This window comes from Ochotona princeps, chromosome 5, assembly GCF_030435755.1.
Source record: "Ochotona princeps isolate mOchPri1 chromosome 5, mOchPri1.hap1, whole genome shotgun sequence".
NCBI classification, from domain to species: Eukaryota; Metazoa; Chordata; class Mammalia; order Lagomorpha; family Ochotonidae; genus Ochotona; species Ochotona princeps.
The window spans coordinates 50,457,255-50,474,421 of NC_080836.1; the positions used below are offsets into that span (position 1 = coordinate 50,457,255).

The following is a 17,167-nucleotide window of genomic DNA, read 5'->3' on the forward strand; positions in this document are numbered from 1 at the left end:
ATGCTCTGAGATATGTGCTCGAGTGGTGTTAATAGTTCTCCGGTTATGAATTGCTGCCAGTTTCGCTCGATGAGGTCGTCCACTGATTGATATGGTCCATTATAAAGTCTCCATTTGCCCCATACTTCGCTGCCAACATATAGCTGAGATGAATGATTGATCCGTTCCGTCTTCTCTTTTCTTGGTTAGAGTTCTGAGTCCAGCAGTTCGATTGGGGAGATCTCCAAAGAAACTCTGAGGTATTCCCAGACTAGTTTCTTGTATGTTCTAGCAAGCACAGGGCCCGGCACAGTCCATCACCCCAATCAGCTGGTGGTTTCAATTGCTGGGTTGGTTCTGTTTTCAGTCCCGAGTTGCACTGGAACCAATGGGTGTTGCAGTCCAGCCTGGTTCTGCCCAGCACATACTCGGCCCTCACATAAACCAGTGGGAGCTGCAGCCTAGTTGGGGCGACCCACAATAACCCCCACCAGGCCCGCCCCCTACCCTGGTTTGCCAGTATGTGTAGCAGAAGACCAGTCTGTCCCCCATCCCATTTGGCTCTGGTACTTGCCAATGGGTATTAAGGCTTAGTTCCATCTAACCAACTCAACCATCCAGCCCTCACGGGTGTTGTTGAGTGCCTCTCTATCTAGCCATCCCAGCTCCCGTCCTAGTTTTCATGCCCTCCCACGGGAATAGTGACCCAAGAAGGGGGAACCCACTTTTTCCCTCCCAGGTCTCTCTCAGTCCCGGTTTATGCACTCTTTAGGTGGTTCTGTGATTTGACTTGACAGAATTAGCCCCCCAGTGCCAGCTTCTGCGGCTATGCCCATACATCCCTCACCCACTCTAATTTATGCTTGCACCAGCAGGAATAATCAGCCCAGCCTGGCTTTTCCCTGGTCTAATCCACATGCAGCGCACAGGTGATGTAGCCTTGCTTAGTCTGGTCTGTCTCTATCCCAGCCCACGCTCTCCAGTGGGAGTAGCTGTCCAGCGAGGGGACCAGCCCCTTAATCCCCCTGCCGGTTCTGCCCCTCCCTTCCTGGATCTCACGTGTGCTGCTTGGATGCTGCATTCATATCCAGTACAGGCAACCATGCCCTAGCATTCCATAATGTGTACTTGTTTTGTCGCAACCAAACCCGGCTCAACCCACACTCTGTTCTGGTGATCAGATTTGCCAGTGGGTGACATGAACTGATTCAGCCTGGTCTGCTCCTGACCCATGCTGAATGTGTGCCAGTGGGAAACTTTCCATGGACTATTCTGGGCTGTTTCCTATTATACTTCTTGTGCTTACCTGCAGGGACTGTGTCCTGCCAGAGGAGTTGCCCAGGCTCCTCCATCAGATCCCCTCCCAAAGGCAGATTTTGCGCATACCAGGGGGTCCTTAAGCCAACCCTACCCAGTTCACCTCCTGTCCTAGCAGGAACAGTGGCTTTTCCTGGCTGGCTTTCACCCCATTCTGGTTCTTGTTGTTGGGTGTTTCAGCCCAGCCATGGCTCGTCCATACCCACATACAGCTCACACATGGCTCAGTAGGGAATTGAGACCCAGCCTAATCAGTCCCACATCTACCCTCTGGTTCTTCATGCCACCAGATGGTGTTGGGGTCTGAACTGGCCTGGTGCATCCAATCCCAGCCCACACTAGTGCCTTGGGTGACTACAACTGTTTCCTAGATAGAACGCAGCCCCCATTCCAGCACACGCACCCCTTGGTGGGAACCTCAACCCAGTTAAGGTGTCCCCATGCCTCCCCAACTGGGCCTGTTCCTAGCCGTAGATCATGCGCCTGCCAGTGGTTGCTCTGACTCAGCTTATCTCAGTCCCTCACTTGTCCTGGCCTCTGCCTTAGACAGTGTGACTTAGCGTCCTTGACTCAACTAGCTACCTAAGCAGCGATTCAGACAACCAATACCCCAGAGCTCCCTGGCCGGGCAGTCAGTGCACCATGTGGTGCCAGGCTCTGCCTGCTGGCTGCCCGGGGGGAGGCCGAGGACTTGTTCACTGCCTTGCGGCAGCGTCTTTGACGTGAGCCCCCAGCATTGGGTCCGACCCGGCAGGGGCACCCCCCACAGCCGCCACACTGTGAGGAGCGGCACTTGCCCCCGAATCCCAAGGCCCGAACCCCTCCCAAACTCACCCTGCCACAAGATATTAGCAGCTGGGCGGAGTTAGGAATTTTAACCCAGTTCCCAAGTTCCCTCATGGCGTACTTACCCTGAGGGAAGAGCTCTCTTAGGTCCTGGGGGAGGCCGAGGACTCGTTCACTGCCTTGCGGCAGTGTCTTTGGCATGAGCCCCCAGCATTGGGTCCGACCCGGCAGGAGCACCCCCCACAGCCGCCACACTGTGAGGAGCGGCACTTGCCCCCGAATCCCAAGGCCCGAACCCTTCCTTTGCTTTTGAAAACAGATTTTAGTGGGGCAGGTATTGTGGTGTAGTAAGCAGAGCCACTCCCTACAGTGCCAACATCCCGTTTGTTCAGGTGCTCCACATCTGATACAGCCCTTGCTAACAACCTGGGAAAAGCAACAATAGATTGCCCAAATGTAGGAGATCTGATGAAGCTTCTAGCTTCTGATTTGTCCTGGCTCAGGGTTGGCCACTGCTGGTATTGGGGGAGTGAACCAACAGATGGAAAAGTGTGTGTGTGTCTCATTTTCTGTAACTCTGACTTTCATTGGAGAACCCCCAGGCTGATTGTCCTGGCCTTTTTGGATTGCCTCCTCTTCACACCCTTCATTTCTGGATACTGACATTGAGACTTGGTTGAATTTCTTATCAAGGTTGAGAGGAATAATTTTGTGTGTGTGTGTGTGTGTGTGTGTGTGTGTGTGTTCATGTGTGTATGACTGTAATGCAAAACCAAAGAAAATACTCTAATGAGTAGTTGCCCATTTTTGGTCTCTACCTTTCTATTCAGGTTGTACAGCTCAGAGTACTGAAGAAATTAGACAATAGGAGGGAGAGAAATCAGAAGATAGAACTCTTACTAAGTTTCTGCAGCTGCTTCCCCGATGCTCCTCTGCCAGCACCTGCTATCAATATTGGTGGAGTTACCTAAATGACACTCTTGTTGCCTGAGGCCACAAGGCCTCAGTGACAGTGGGCACATGGAGGAGGCCATCATCACTAGGGGTCCCTCTCAGGTTTAGAACCCAGGCTTCTGCCTGTTGATAGGCTATTTCAGGTGTGATGACATTTCCTATTGATTGGAAACTGCTGGAAGATTTGATGGGTGAAAATTTGATGTGGTGGCACCACTGCTTTCTGATTTTCATCTGGGTCTTCTCTGAGTGAATGATCCCAGGAAGCAAACAGTAGAAGGAATTATGGTATGACAAGGTCTGGGGAATGTTCTGCTTGCTACTGGTACACCAGAGAACAGTTCAAGAAGCACAAGGGGGACAGAACTTGAAAAACTCATGTCTGCTTTGCATCATGAATTCTGATTTCTAAATAGGAGTTTGGGGATTTTAAAGAAGTTAGGAACTTGGGAGAGAAGAAAATCAGAGTGGCACCAGAGGGAACATGCCCTGAAGATCAAGATTCTGCCTTTGTCTCCCTGACTTCCCTCTGTCCCAGTGCTTCCAGCTCTCTCCTGGTTAGCCGACTGGCAGTGTGGAGCCACAAGCCCCTCTGTCTCTTGGCTTCCAAATGCTCCCTGTGTTATTTGGCTTGGACAAGATGTGCAATACATAAGAGCATCTGCAGATTTCTGCAACAGCTGCTCAGGGCTTTGCTGTGGATCATCTGATTCCGGATTCTGTCACTTCCGGAGTTGATGGCCTTGGGTGCTGAAGGGGGTACCTCTTGCTGACCATCTCTCAGAGGTTCATTCTCTTCACATAGCTGCCATGTGAAGAGGTCCTTTTGCAGGTCAGCAAAAGGACTTGGCGAATGAGTTTAATCCAAGAGACACTGCTTCAGAGCTCCCCATGTGAACGGCGTCCTGCCAGAGAGAGGTGTGGATGGGCTGCTGCCAGGGAACCCTGGCAATGCAGTCCTCCCTCCCCCGAGGCCCAGTGCCTGCTGTTGAGCTTGGCAGTGTAGCTGTCAGCAGACAATTTTGCTTTTAGGATAAGTCTTGATACGGTGCTGTGTGCAAGTGCTTTCTAGAAGGAAGGAAATTCCCATACAAAATGGTCAGAAACAGCTGGTGCTGAATCCCAAAGTGTACAAGGCTGCATAAAAGTAAAACTCTTTTTAAAATTTTCATTGATTTTTTTCCTCTGAGAGACATTTAGAGATCTCCAAACTGCTGTTTACTTCTCCAAATGTCTGAAAAGGTCAGGGTTGGGCCAAGTCAAGGTTGGTAGCCAGGACCTCAATCCAGGTCTCCTACATGGGTGGCAGGGACCCATGTACATGAGCTATAACTTACTGCCTCCTAGGATGAATATTAGTAGGAAGTTGGAATTAGGTCCAGAGCCAGGCCTAGAAACCAGGCATTCTACTGCAGGAAGCAGGTGCCCTAAATAGCCTCTTGGCTACAAGAATAAGGGGCACCCCTACCCAGTGTCAAATTCTGAAGAGGCTTGTGAATTGGTGAAAGGGCAACGTAAGCCCTGTATCCACACAAGATAAATGAGTAGAAGGAGAAATCGAGGTGATGTCATAGGCCAACGGGGAAAGAGTTCTACTAAGAAAGACTTCTTGGGAGAAATGTTCTCTTTTTTAAAGAATAAAGAAAAGTAGGCAGTCTGAGAACAATGAGGCGTCTGACACAGGTCCCTGCAGGGAGTATGAGGTGTAGATAGAATGACCAAAATACAGAGGAAAGGACTGAGGGCAGAGGGAGGGTGTGAGAAGGCAAGGCGGGGCAGGGGTGGCAGGCTGCTGAGCTGAGGCCGGCTCATACTGTCCAGCTGAGCTGCTCCTGAGGAGGACAGCCTCAGGGTGAGAAAGAGACATTAGAGAAGGGATGTTGAGAACCAGGTGCACTCTGGAGTGGGTGTGTGGCTGGGTATGAATAGATGCTCAATGGATGCTTTGACAATCTAAATTTAGCACCAAGATTTGGCTATAGTTAAAAAAGTTTTAAACAGGTTGATTAATTTTAGAAAAAAAGCACCATGATACTGCATGTTAAGCCTCTGCCTGTGGTGCTGGTATCCCAGGGATGCCAGTTTGAGTCCCAGCTGCTCCACCTCCCATCCAGCTTCCAGCTTTGGGCCTGGAAAAAGCATTAGAGGGTGATGCAAATTGTTGGACTCCTGTACCCACATGGGAAACCTGAAAGAAGCTCCTGGCTCCTAACTTTGGACCATTGTAACTATTTGGGGAGTGAACCAGTGATGGAAGATCTCCATCTGTCTCATTCTTTTTCTTTAGTTCTGCCTTTCAAATGAGTAAATCTTTTTTTTTTTTTTTTTTTTAAGATTTTATTATTATTGGAAAGCCGGATATACAGAGAGGAGGAGAGACAGAGGAAGATCTTCCATCCGATGTTTCACTCCCCAAGTGAGCCGCAACGGGCCGGTACGCGCCGATCCGAAGCCGGGAACCAGGAACCTCTTCCGGGTCTCCCACGCGGGTGCAGTGTCCCAAAGCTTTGGGCCGTCCTCAACTGCTTTCCCAGGCCACAAGCAGGGAGCTGGAAGGGAAGTGGAGCTGCCAGGATTAGAACCGGCGCCCATATGGGATCCCGGGGCTTTCAAGGCAAGGACTTTAGCCGCTAGGCCACACCGCCGGGCCCGAGTAAATCTTTTTTAAAAAAATATTTTCCTGATTGTACTCCACACTGGTTTCCTGATTCTGCACACACTGCCTGCAGTGTTCTGTCCTTAGATCTTTATGGATACTAGGATTCAGAACTCGGTTTAAATGCCACCTCCAAAGAGAGGCCTCCTCTGTCTACCCAGAAAGTAGTCCTGGACTTCCCCATTCCATCATGTCACCTGATGCGCTGTCTGCATCACAAGCTGATGTGTTTCCATTTCTATCCCTCACCTGCCCAACACCCTGTGAGCAACTTGAAGGTAGAGCCCTTATGAGTCCTGTTTGCCATGGTATATCTGGGACCACAATGCCCAGTGTGTAGAAAGTACACACACACACACACACACACACACACACAAGAAGGAGTGAGGGGAGGGAGGCAGGAAGGAAAAAATATCATTGTATTCTTAAAATTATAACTATGAACTTCCAATCCAGTTTTCTGTTAATACACCTGGGAAGGCAGCAGGTATTTAGGTTCCCTGCCACCCATTGGGAGACCAGAATAGAATTCTGACCTCCTGGCTTCAGCCTTGCCCAATGCTGGCCTCTCTCTCATTCTGTTGTAAAGATTTATTTATTTATTTGAAAGGTTTTTTTTAAAGATTTTAGTTTATTTTTATTGCAAAGTCAGGCATACAGAGAGGAAGATCTTTTGTCTGCTGATTCACTCCCCAAGTGGCCACAACAGCTGGAGTTGAGCCAGTCTGAATCCAGGAGCCAGAAGTTTCTTCCGGGTCTCCCACACACAGATGCAGGGTCCCAAGGCTTTGGGCCGTCCTCAACTGCTTTCCCAGGCCACAAGCAGAGAGCTGGATGGGAAGCAGGGTTGCCCCGATTAGAACCAGCACCCATATGGTGGCCACTAAGCCACCGCATCAGGCTTTTATTTGAAAATGTTACAGGGAGGGATATCTTCTAGGCAGTGGTTCACTCACTAGAGGATCACAGTAGCCAGGGTTAGGCCAGGCTGAAGGCAGGAGTTTCATTCAGGTCTCCCTGTGGATGGAGTGTCCCAAGCATCCTCTACTGCTTTCCCAGGTATTTAGCAGGCAGCTAGATAAGAAGTGGAATAGTACCCATATGAGTTGCCAGTCTTTCAGGTACCAGCTTAATTCACTGCACCACAATGCTACTACTTTTTTTTCCCCTCAGCCTATCAACTTTTTAAATAAATAAATCATCTTAATTAGAAAAAAAAAAGTAACCTGCAAAGCTGGGACATGGGACTGAGCTATGGTTTGGAGGCTAACGTGTCTCAAAAAGCACGGCCCATTCTGGCTGGGGCTTCCTGCCAGCATCATCCTGCGATGGACAACATGGAGAATTCCTCCTGAATAAGTAATTAGCAAATGTCAGTTACGTGGGCTGCTCTGGTCTCCAATACCAGCCTGATAAGATCCTGAGCTTTGTGAGCTTAGATTTAAATGCAGAACACCTGGTAGTATGACCGCCCAGCTGCATGCCAGTTCCACTTTCTAGAATCTTTTCTGTTGCCTCCCCCCACCCTTATCACCATGCCCTCCATCCCATCCATGCTGTTTCCCTACCTTTCAATTCTTTCTCTTTAAACCTGGACTGTAGCCTCCAGGAAGTGTCTGGTCTGAGTCAGGCGGAACCCCTTGCCCCTCTAGAATGTAAGTTCTGCTAGGACAAAGAGCTGGCTCCTCCTTCCAGCTCTGAGAGCAGAGTGGCACATGAAGGTGCTTGGCAGAGGGTAGTGGTGCAGGCAGAATGTGTAATTTGTGAATGTGATTTCCTGCTAGTCCTTGAAGCACATCAGAAATATGTCTCAATTTGTGATCTGTGGTGCTGGCTGCCACCTCCACCCCCACCACACACACCCCCCATCTCCACCCCGAGTCTGAGGGCTACTCTGACAAGTTTTCCCAACTCTATCTTCCAGCTGTAGTAGCAAACCTTCTTTAGGACTCCTGTGCCAGGGACTGCAGGTGGCATTACAGTTGCTTCTGAGACCTTGTGGGCCCCTGTCTGCGGACAGCTTGGGCTTTCCCAGAGGCCCGTGGCACACTTGGGATTCAAGGACAGATCCAGGCTAGAGACAGGTACTCCCTCCAGGATCGTGGTGCCTTGGGAGCTCCGCCCAGCTCTCCCTTCTCCCTAACTGCCTGCAGGGAGGACCAGCCCAGAGCCTGGAGGCTTCTGTGAGATGAGACAGCTGCAGTGGCTCAGGGTGCTGGCAGCAGCTAGGCAGCCCCAAGAGAAACTTCTGCACCTGCCTGCTCCTTGCTTCCCTGGTAAATATCTTTAAGCTCTTGTCTAAAGGAGTCTTTTGTTAGACTTGCAGAACTTGCTGATGGGGTGAAGACAGTACTTCTTAAAATTCTTCCCCCACATCCCTGAATGCCTTTAGGTTTCAAATTCATATTCTCCAATGGCTGTTTATTCTTTGTTTGCTTAATTACTTATTTTGCTGAAATGTGTAAATGGCTTAAATATTTCATTCCTTTTAAAATTTTTACCTGCAGTTTCTCCTAGCCTCTTAACTATGCTGGAATAAAGCTCCCTACACTCTAAGTCAGCAGTCAGGCTAGGATCTACCTGCATGGGCTTTGCCTCTGGTGGCTTTGAGTCATGGTTGCCACCAGCCTTGGCATCTGCTGAGAAGCCAAACTTTAGAAGCAGTCTCTGGATGAGGAGGGGCTTTAGTGCCTAATGGAGCAACCTCTGAAAATCTGTAGCCCAAATGTTGGGCCTGGAATATGCTCTCAGCTCTCTTTAGAAACCCCTCCTGAGCAGCGGCCAAGCATTTTTATAAAAGCAAATGGAAATAGGTGAGCTTCATTTGAATATTGTATCTACTTCCACTCATATGGATATCCAAGGTCCCTGTATGATCCTTCAGTAAACAATCAATATAAAAAAATGTTGAGATAGTTTTCTCTTTTTGTGCTAAGTCTGCAAAATCTGTGTGTGCTTTGCACTTCCAGCTCATGTCAGTGTGTACTGGCCACATCTCCTGTGCTCAGAACAGCAGCAATGTATAGCTTGCATTGAGAGGATCTCTGCCCCCAACCCCAGAAAGGCCTGATCCCTGCTCTCAAAGAGCAGTATAGAGAGATGGAGGAGGGAAAGCCAAGCCACAGGACAAAAAGGCTCTGATGGTTCCTTCTCCATCAAACAACATTTTATTGCATACACACTTGACTTCAGACTGTTCCTCTGCCTGTGAGAGAAGTTACTGTTCTGCAAAGTTCCAGCAAAGGCTTTTTAATAGTTCCCTTAGATCTCTTTACAGAAAGAGAAGTGAGCAATGATTTCCAAAGTGCATGTCATGAAGGTTTGTGGCTGCAGAGATGGAAATAAACCAGGGAACCTATGGATGATGAGAATCCAATATGTGTCTTCTGTTTAGAAATACTGATATCATGCACAGCGTTTCCCAAACCAGTAAGATTCCTATTTGAGAAAAGCATCTTAAGATTCCAGAATCATGGAGGACTCACTAAAGCCATGCTGATTGAAGGTTTGCTCCTGGAATCTTTCTCTTCTAGGGTCTCTTCAAGAGTGGGATTACAGTTCATTTCTGGATGTTCCTCTTGTTTTCCTAGCTCTAGGAGCCCTAATGCTGCTATTGCCAGGGGTGGGGGGAGAGGGACAGGGTAGATTTAAAAAGAACTTCAGTGACAAGTTGTGATGTTAACTCTAAGACTCAAGTTAGTGTCTGTTATGAACCAGCTTCACTATACTTCCCAGCACGTTTTAATAGTTCCTTCATGGCTCCTAAGTATGACATTGAAGGCACAGTTTATTTTTAACTGGCAGTTCCACTTAGAGCCGCTTTGTTTTTTTTCTTTAATGATCCTGTCAAGTGTAGCAAATATAGCAGCTTTGATTTTTCAAATGGTCAGAAAGAAGAATAATTCTGCTTTCTCTGCCAGCATCCTTCTCATTCATAAAAGGAAATATGGTCTCATTTATGATGAAAGCTTTTTTCCTTCTATTTCTGTTCTATATTTATTTCAATATTCCATTTTGGGTAAGTAGTCTTAAAGCATTTACAGCTTATTAATTCATCCACTATAAAAATCTCTCTATAATGGGGGTTTAAGGTCATAACCTCTCCCATTCCATTACTAAAACATATCTCCAGGCACTTTAAGTCAAATGAATGAAAAACAAAGTCATTCAATTACAGTCTCTCCACTTAAAGGTAGGTCAAACTTAACATTTTTTTTTCCTCCTAGAAATATGGGTTATGCTAATAGAAGCTGTGTTTTCCTTTTTAGAACATGAGATCAATTTTTTTTTAACAATCTGACCCATATGTTAGAAACATAGAATGATAATCATGTTGTTTTGGTGCCAACATATTGTGTACAAAGAGAAGCTGCAAACCACAGCTGTGTGGATTGACAATTGTGAACTTTACTGTCTTGCACATGTGAGCCATCAGTAACCTAAATGAAATGTGGTTCAATTCAACGCATGAGTTGGTGGTTGTGAGAGAGGACTGCTAAGATTTTATTAAGCTTACACGTAGTAGAGTGGTTTCATTCTTCCTGCTTCACCAAGGTAATTCAACCTGTATAAGAATCTAGTCAACTGCTTTCCAGATGACTAAGTTTGTCTTTTTTTAATAAGATATATTTATCTTGATTGCAAAGTCAGATATACAGAGAGGATGAGAGACAGAAAGGATGAGAGACAGAGAGGAAGATATTCTGTCCAATGATTCACTCCCCAAGTGAGCTAAACGGCTGGTGCTATGCCAATCCGAAGCCAGGAGCCAGGAACCTCCTCTGGGTCTCCCACACGGGTGCAGGGTCCCAAGGCTTTGGGCCATCCTCTACTGCTTTCCCAGGCCACAAGCAGGGAGCTAGATGGGAAGTGGAGCTGCTGGGAATTAGAACCGGCGCCCATATGGGATCCTGGCGCATTCAAGGCGAGGACTTCAGCTGCTAGACTACCACGCCGGGCCCGACTAAGTTTGTCTTAATCAAACAATAATGATTGCTGTGTGGTTGACCTGGTTTGGTGTGTAAATGGCCAAAATCACCACCAACAACAAATCCAAATCTTATCTAAAATAAATGGGCTCAGTTTGGCCAGGCAGCAGTCTCATCAATTAATATCAAATCAAAATGCCTGAAATGACCACAATTGAATTAGAGCATTTTGTTGACTCTCAGCGGTGCTGCCCAGTGCTCTGACCTGACCTTGGAAAAGGAATAGGAATACTCTGCTTCAGTTTCCTATTCTTTATGGATATATAACCAGGTTTGTAAGGTTGTTGTATTAAGCCATTCATTTTACATGCTTAGCACAATATCTACCACACTGTGTGTGCTCTGTGTTAGCATTCAAGTATCTGGAGTCAAAGGACCAAGATAAGACAAAAATAAGTGCATTTCTACATTTCTTCCCTTAATCTCTGATGAATATTTTGATAAAGCCGTCAGTAACATTGTACAGTACTATTCTTCCGTTCCCTTCCCTTCTGTTCCTTTCATGTGTGATTTCCATGTTTTAAAAAAGCTTAAGATAAACATGAAAGAAATTATAATACATCCCTGAACCTTAAACAAAAATCCTCAATTTATTTGCTCCTTTTTCAGTAATCTAACTCCACATTTGATGAAGCTCTAGCTCTAGGCAAAAGAAAATTGGACATTTTGTAAAACTCTGATTAAGTGGGACCCTTAATTAATAGCATTTTTAAAAACGTCTCAAAATACATGCCAAAGACATCATCACTAAGTCCAGCCAAGTGATTTAGCTTAAACTTAAATTCCTGGGTTGACTGGAGCTCTGGAAGGTCCAATCATATGCCCTATACCGTTAGTATTTGCTACTCTGCTCACCACAAACTTAATAGAAACATGCTATTCTCCAAGCTCAGTAAATATTCTTCCAGCTCTATGGCTAATGAAACCCTAACACTAGGAAGTAATAAGTTACCCAGGCTTTCTGAAGAAGTAGGTGACAAAGCTGAGACCAATCTGTGATGGTCCGACTACAAGACTCACATTTCTAAGCATGCACTTCTGCGGTTCAGGCATTATGTAGATCAAGTTAGAGGTCTGGAATGTGGGAAGATTGTAAAATGTGGCCAGAAAGCACTAGGGAGACCAGGGTACATGGAAAGAAGTGAGGTAATCTAGGGCCTGTTCCTAGAGGAGGTTGGAATATCATGCTATTTAAAAAGTGTATCATTCTACAACTCGTCTATTTGTTAACAAATATTTATTGAGTGTTCACTATATGTCAGGAATAATATACTGCACACTAGGTCCATAATAGTAAATAGAACAGATTGAGTGCTTACATGCATGCAGCTAGAATCCAATGGGGAATCACAAGGTACAGCGTTTATTAGGTTCATGGGCAGTTTTCAGCATTCTATGATTATGGAATGTCTTCACTTTTGATGTGACAGTCTCTAGACATGTTTAAGCCAAAAATCTGTTTTGTTCCGGCTTATTCATCCATGACATCGCACTAACTCTACAAAATAGTTCAGTCACTTGCTTATCTCCCTGGGATAATGAGCCATACATTTTCTTCCAAAATGGTGGATATGATCCATTGCCAGGATCAAGGGTAGAGACTCTCAAAGTGCTGCTCTTGTGCACTGTGCTGTTGTCATTCCAGTTTTTGAAATGTCTCTATATAGGGTACTTTGCAAGTCTTATAGGAGATACAGAGAAATATTTTCTGAATTAGTGAGAATGGGGATTGATATTTAGGGCCTGGCCGCAAAGAACTTATGTTTTGTAGAGAGTCAAATCAAATCTCTTCTGAATACGCAAGGGAGTATATTTCTATTAAATTGAATAGACTCAGATGCAAGTACACTGACAAGATGAAGCCTTTAAAAAAAGATTTATGTTATTTTTATTAGAAAGTCAGGTATACAGAGAGGAAGAGAGACAGAGAGGAAGATCCTCCATCCGATGATTCACTCCCCAGGTAGCCGCAGTGGCCGGAGCTTTGCCAGTCTGAAGCCAGGAGCCCAGAGCTTCCTCTGAGTTTCCCATTCAGGTGCAGGGTCTCAAGGCTTTCCCAGATCACAGGCAGTAGCCTAGTCCTAGTGGCTGCAGTCTTCTGCTTGGGTGTGCCGGCATCACCTGTGGGTGCCTGTAAGTATCCTGGCTGCTCCACTTCCCTAATGGCTTTCTGCTTGTGGCCTGGGAAAGCAGTTGAGAATGATCTAAGGACTTGGGACCCTGTGCCCCCATGGGAAACCCGGCAGGGGTTGGGGGGAGGCTCCTGGCTCCTAGCTTTGGGTCGGGTCAACTGTTACCATTACGGCCACTTGGGGACTGAACCATTGGACCAACAATCTTTGTCTTTTCTTGTCTCTGTAAATGTGACTTTCCAATAAAAATAAATAGATTTTTTTAAAAAAAAAAAAAAGCTAATCTTGGGGCTGGCATGTTCTAAATGACAACATCCCATATGGATGGTGATTCATGTGCTGGCTGGTTAACTTCCCACCCAGCTCCCTGCTTGTGGCTTTTTTTCCTCTACTGGAAAGTAGTAGAGACAGCCCAAAGCCTTGGGACCCTGCACCCATTTGGGAAACCTGGAAAAAGCTTCTGGCTCCTGACTCCTAGCTTCGGATCAGCTTAGCTTCGGCTGTTTCAAACATTTGGGGAGTGAACCAGTGGATGGAAGATTTTTTTCCTTTCCCTTCTCTGTAAATCTGCCTTATCTAATACAAATGAATGACTCTTTAAAAAAAAAAAAAGGTTAACCTCAAGTACTTTCAGAGACTCAACAAAAAATAAGTTGACCTAAAAGTTGACTGCCTTCACATTAACATCCAATTTTTTAAAATGGCTGGTATTGGGCCTGGCGGCGTGGCCTAGTGGCTAAAGTCCTCGCCTTGAACGCTCCGGGATCCCATATGGGCGCCGGTTCTAATCCCGGCAGCTCCACTTCCCATCCAGCTCTCTGCTTGTGGCCTGGGAAAGCAGTCGAGGACCGCGCAAGGCTTTGGGCCCTTGCACCCGCATGGGAGACCTGGAGGAGGTTCCTGGCTCCTGGCTTTGGATCGGCGCATCGGCCCGTTGCGGCTTACTTGGGGAGTGAATCATCAGATGGAAGATCTTCCTCTCTGTCTCTCCTCCTCTCTGTATATCTGACTTTGTAATAAAATAAATAAATCTTTATAAAAAAAATAAATAAAATAAAATAAAATGGCTGGTATTTGCTAATATGCGAAAGGAAAGAAACTTAATTTTTGTTGGAACAGATACTGCAAAGGCCAATGGTGAACACCTTGAATTTGTTACTCTTAAAGCATTGTAGAGGGGCCTGGCACAATGGTTCCGTGGCAAAATACTCACTTTGCACATGCTGGGATCCCATGTGGGTGCCAGTTCTAATCTGCCCCACTTCCCATCTAGCTTCCTGCTTGTGGCCTGGGAAAGCAGTCGAGGACGGCCCAAAGCCTTGGGACCCTGCAGCCCACCTGGGAGACCCAGAAGAGGTGCCTGATTCCTGGTTTCAGATTGGTTCACCTCAGCTCTAGCCATTGTGGCCACTTGGGGAGTGAATCATTGGACAGAAGATCTTCCTCTCTGTCTCTCCTCCTCTTGGTATATCTGCCTTTCCAATAAAAATAAATAAATCCTAAAGAAAAAAAAGAACATTGTAGAGCAGGAGCCAAAATTGTTTTTGCCTCCTCATTCATCTGCCAAAGAATGCTTCCTGTACAAAAATTTGAGCAGGGAACCAGCTGACTTTGGCTATTATAGCGAAGTGGAAGGGAAGAATAGCTGCAGAGACCACAGAAACAGGGCCTTGGTTGGATGCTCAAAGCAGGCTGTGGAGAGAGACTTGGCAAATTTGGTATACAGACTGTGAAAGGCCTTATCTAAGCTCCTTGATTTATCTAAGCTCTGTTGTCATCACTACTCCTCCCCCTTCTGTGGCCTACCTAACTGGTAAGAAAGAAAACATTGTGCAGATTTTTGTTTTATCTTCTTGGCTTTCTTCTCATTTCTCACCCCTCAGGGATTTTGGGAGGTATTTCACCATCATAGATAGAATTTCAGAGCTGGATGGAAGCCCAGTACAACTCAACGTTTCTGACTCCGATATGCATCCTCAATTATACTCACTCATTTAACTGTTAAGCATGATGTGGCTTTTGGAACACTACGGTTTACTGTCCTAACTCTCATTTACTGCTCAGGTTAAGCTCTTACATATCCTCATCTGTATTCAGATCAGATGTCATACATCTATTATTTTCTTTTTGGCACCAGGTAGACATTACATGGTTCCTTGTAGCTCCCTTATTCAGAAGCCTCCACTTCTCTTGGCACCACATACCTGGCATTGATCTAGATAAAATTGGACAGCCCCAAAAGGTGCACACCTTAGACATCAAGGCAAAATACTATGGTACATAAGTGAATGTCCACTGATCTTCTCAAACTTTTCATGTACAATGAGGTATAGATGGAAGTGATCCCCTTAAATAAATGACAAGATTGGGTTACCAACCTGAGTGTCTCAATTTCAAGTCCAGTGTCCATTTCATTGTTTTAATCCTGCAGAAAATAGACCCAAAGGAGCATTTAGAGCTAAACCCTTCTTCTACACAACTTGATATTCACAGAGCCTCTTTTTCTTTTTCTTTCTTCCTTTGTTAAATATTTATTTCTTTTTATTGGAAAGTCAGACTTACAGAGAGAAGGAGAGACAGAAAGATTGTTGGTTCACTGGTTCACTCCCCAAGTGACCAACTTTGACCATGGCTGGAGCTGAGCCGATCTAAAACCAGAAGCCAGGAGCTTCTTCTGGGCCTCCCATACCAGTGCAGGGTCTTAAGACCTTGAGCTGTCCTCTACTGCTTTCCCAGGCCACAAGCAGGGAGCTGGAAGGGAAGTGTATATCTGACTATAATAAAGTGAATAAAGTGAATAAATCTTAAAAAAAAAAAAAATAGCCAAGGCTGGGCTAGGTAGGAGCCAAGAGTTTCATCTTGGTTTCCCATTTAGGTAGCATCGGCTCAAGGACTTGGGCCATTTTCTGCACTTTTCCTGGGCCATTAGCAAGGACCTGGATTGGAAGTGGAGAAACCAGGATTCAAGTTGGCACTGTTATGGGATGTCAGCATGGCAGGCAGAGGTTTTAGCTGATTGACCACATCATGAGCTCTGGCACCTCATTTTCAGAAGCCCTGTGTAACTTTTTCAGTCTCAGTTTAAAACACAAGAAAGCATGGGAGTTTTGGAAAATCATGAGATTATCCTGCCATTGGTAAATGAAACACACTGAACAGAACTTGAGAGAGGGAAGGTTTTGACTGTAGTAATCAGTGTATTTTCTTCTGTCTAGGCATTTTACTTAGGATTCCTGTCTTAGACTATAAATGTCACTTTTTGCTGTAAAACCACCTAAGGTGGTATGAGATTTTACTGAAGGTTTCAGCCTATGAGCATTTTGTACAAATTGGTCTGAGTTCCCCAGTAGCTTGTTTCCAAGCCAAGCCATCTATCCCTGGCCATGTAGACGGATGTTCCTTCTATCTTAAGGTCACTGGAAGAAAAGAGCAAAGCTGTGTCCGTGAACCTAACAGTGATTTATGATGTATTAGCAAAGCAGTCTTTTTTTCCAATATTTCTTCCTACCACTACAGTTAGTAATTTCATTGATAGGAAATAGCAAGTAACTTAAAAAATTGCTTCCAAGGCTAAGATAATAAATATTCTAATGCCATTAATGTTTATCCAATTTAAAAATAAGAAGCCTCCTAAAGTTTGTTCAATAAGCTTGTGGAACTCTCTAGAACATTCAGGTTAACGTTCTGCACTTTTCTTGCACATGTCTTCTGGATAGAATCCCTTTGTATACCTTTCTATTTTCTACAAAATTCCTGTTAGCCTCAAAATCTAGCTCATTCAAGGTCTACTCTTCTTATTATTGTTTTGTTTTGCCTTTTTTACATTCTCTGAAGAAAAGTCTATCCTCTTGTCATTTTCCCAAAGAGATTTATTACACACTTTAAATTACACTAAGCTTTTTTTTTTTTTTTTAAATTGTTTATTTGAGAATCGGAGTTAAAGATAGATAGAGTGTTGCTAAATCTGCTGGTTCCTTCCCTGGTTGGCCTCAATGGTTGGGTCTGGCATAGGACAAAGCCAAGAGCCTGGAACTCCATCTGTGTCTCCGATGTAGGTGTCAGACACCCAAACACTTGGGCCTTCTTCTGTTGCTTTCTTGAGTGTTAGCAGGGAGCTGGGTCAGAGGTGAAACACTCAGGATTCAACTGGTAGCCATATTGGATGCTAGCATCACAGGTGGCAGCTTAACCTTCTAGTCACACTGCCATCCCAGTTTGTTTACTTTTAAGGATTTCTATCCCCCACTCTACTTTATTTCAAAGAGAGAGAGGTAAAGAGAGGGAAAGATCTTCTGCCTTCTGCTTTACTCCTTAAATGCCGACAACAACTAGGGTTGTGACAAATTGAACCCAGG

The 17,167-nt window shown here is 45.5% G+C and overlaps 1 protein-coding gene across 3 annotated transcripts in view; it reads left to right on the forward strand.

The window, feature by feature from the left end:
* Positions 1-17,167, forward strand: part of MYO3B (myosin IIIB) — a 545,106-nt gene that overhangs the window by 276,234 nt on the left and 251,705 nt on the right. The window lies entirely within an intron of this gene.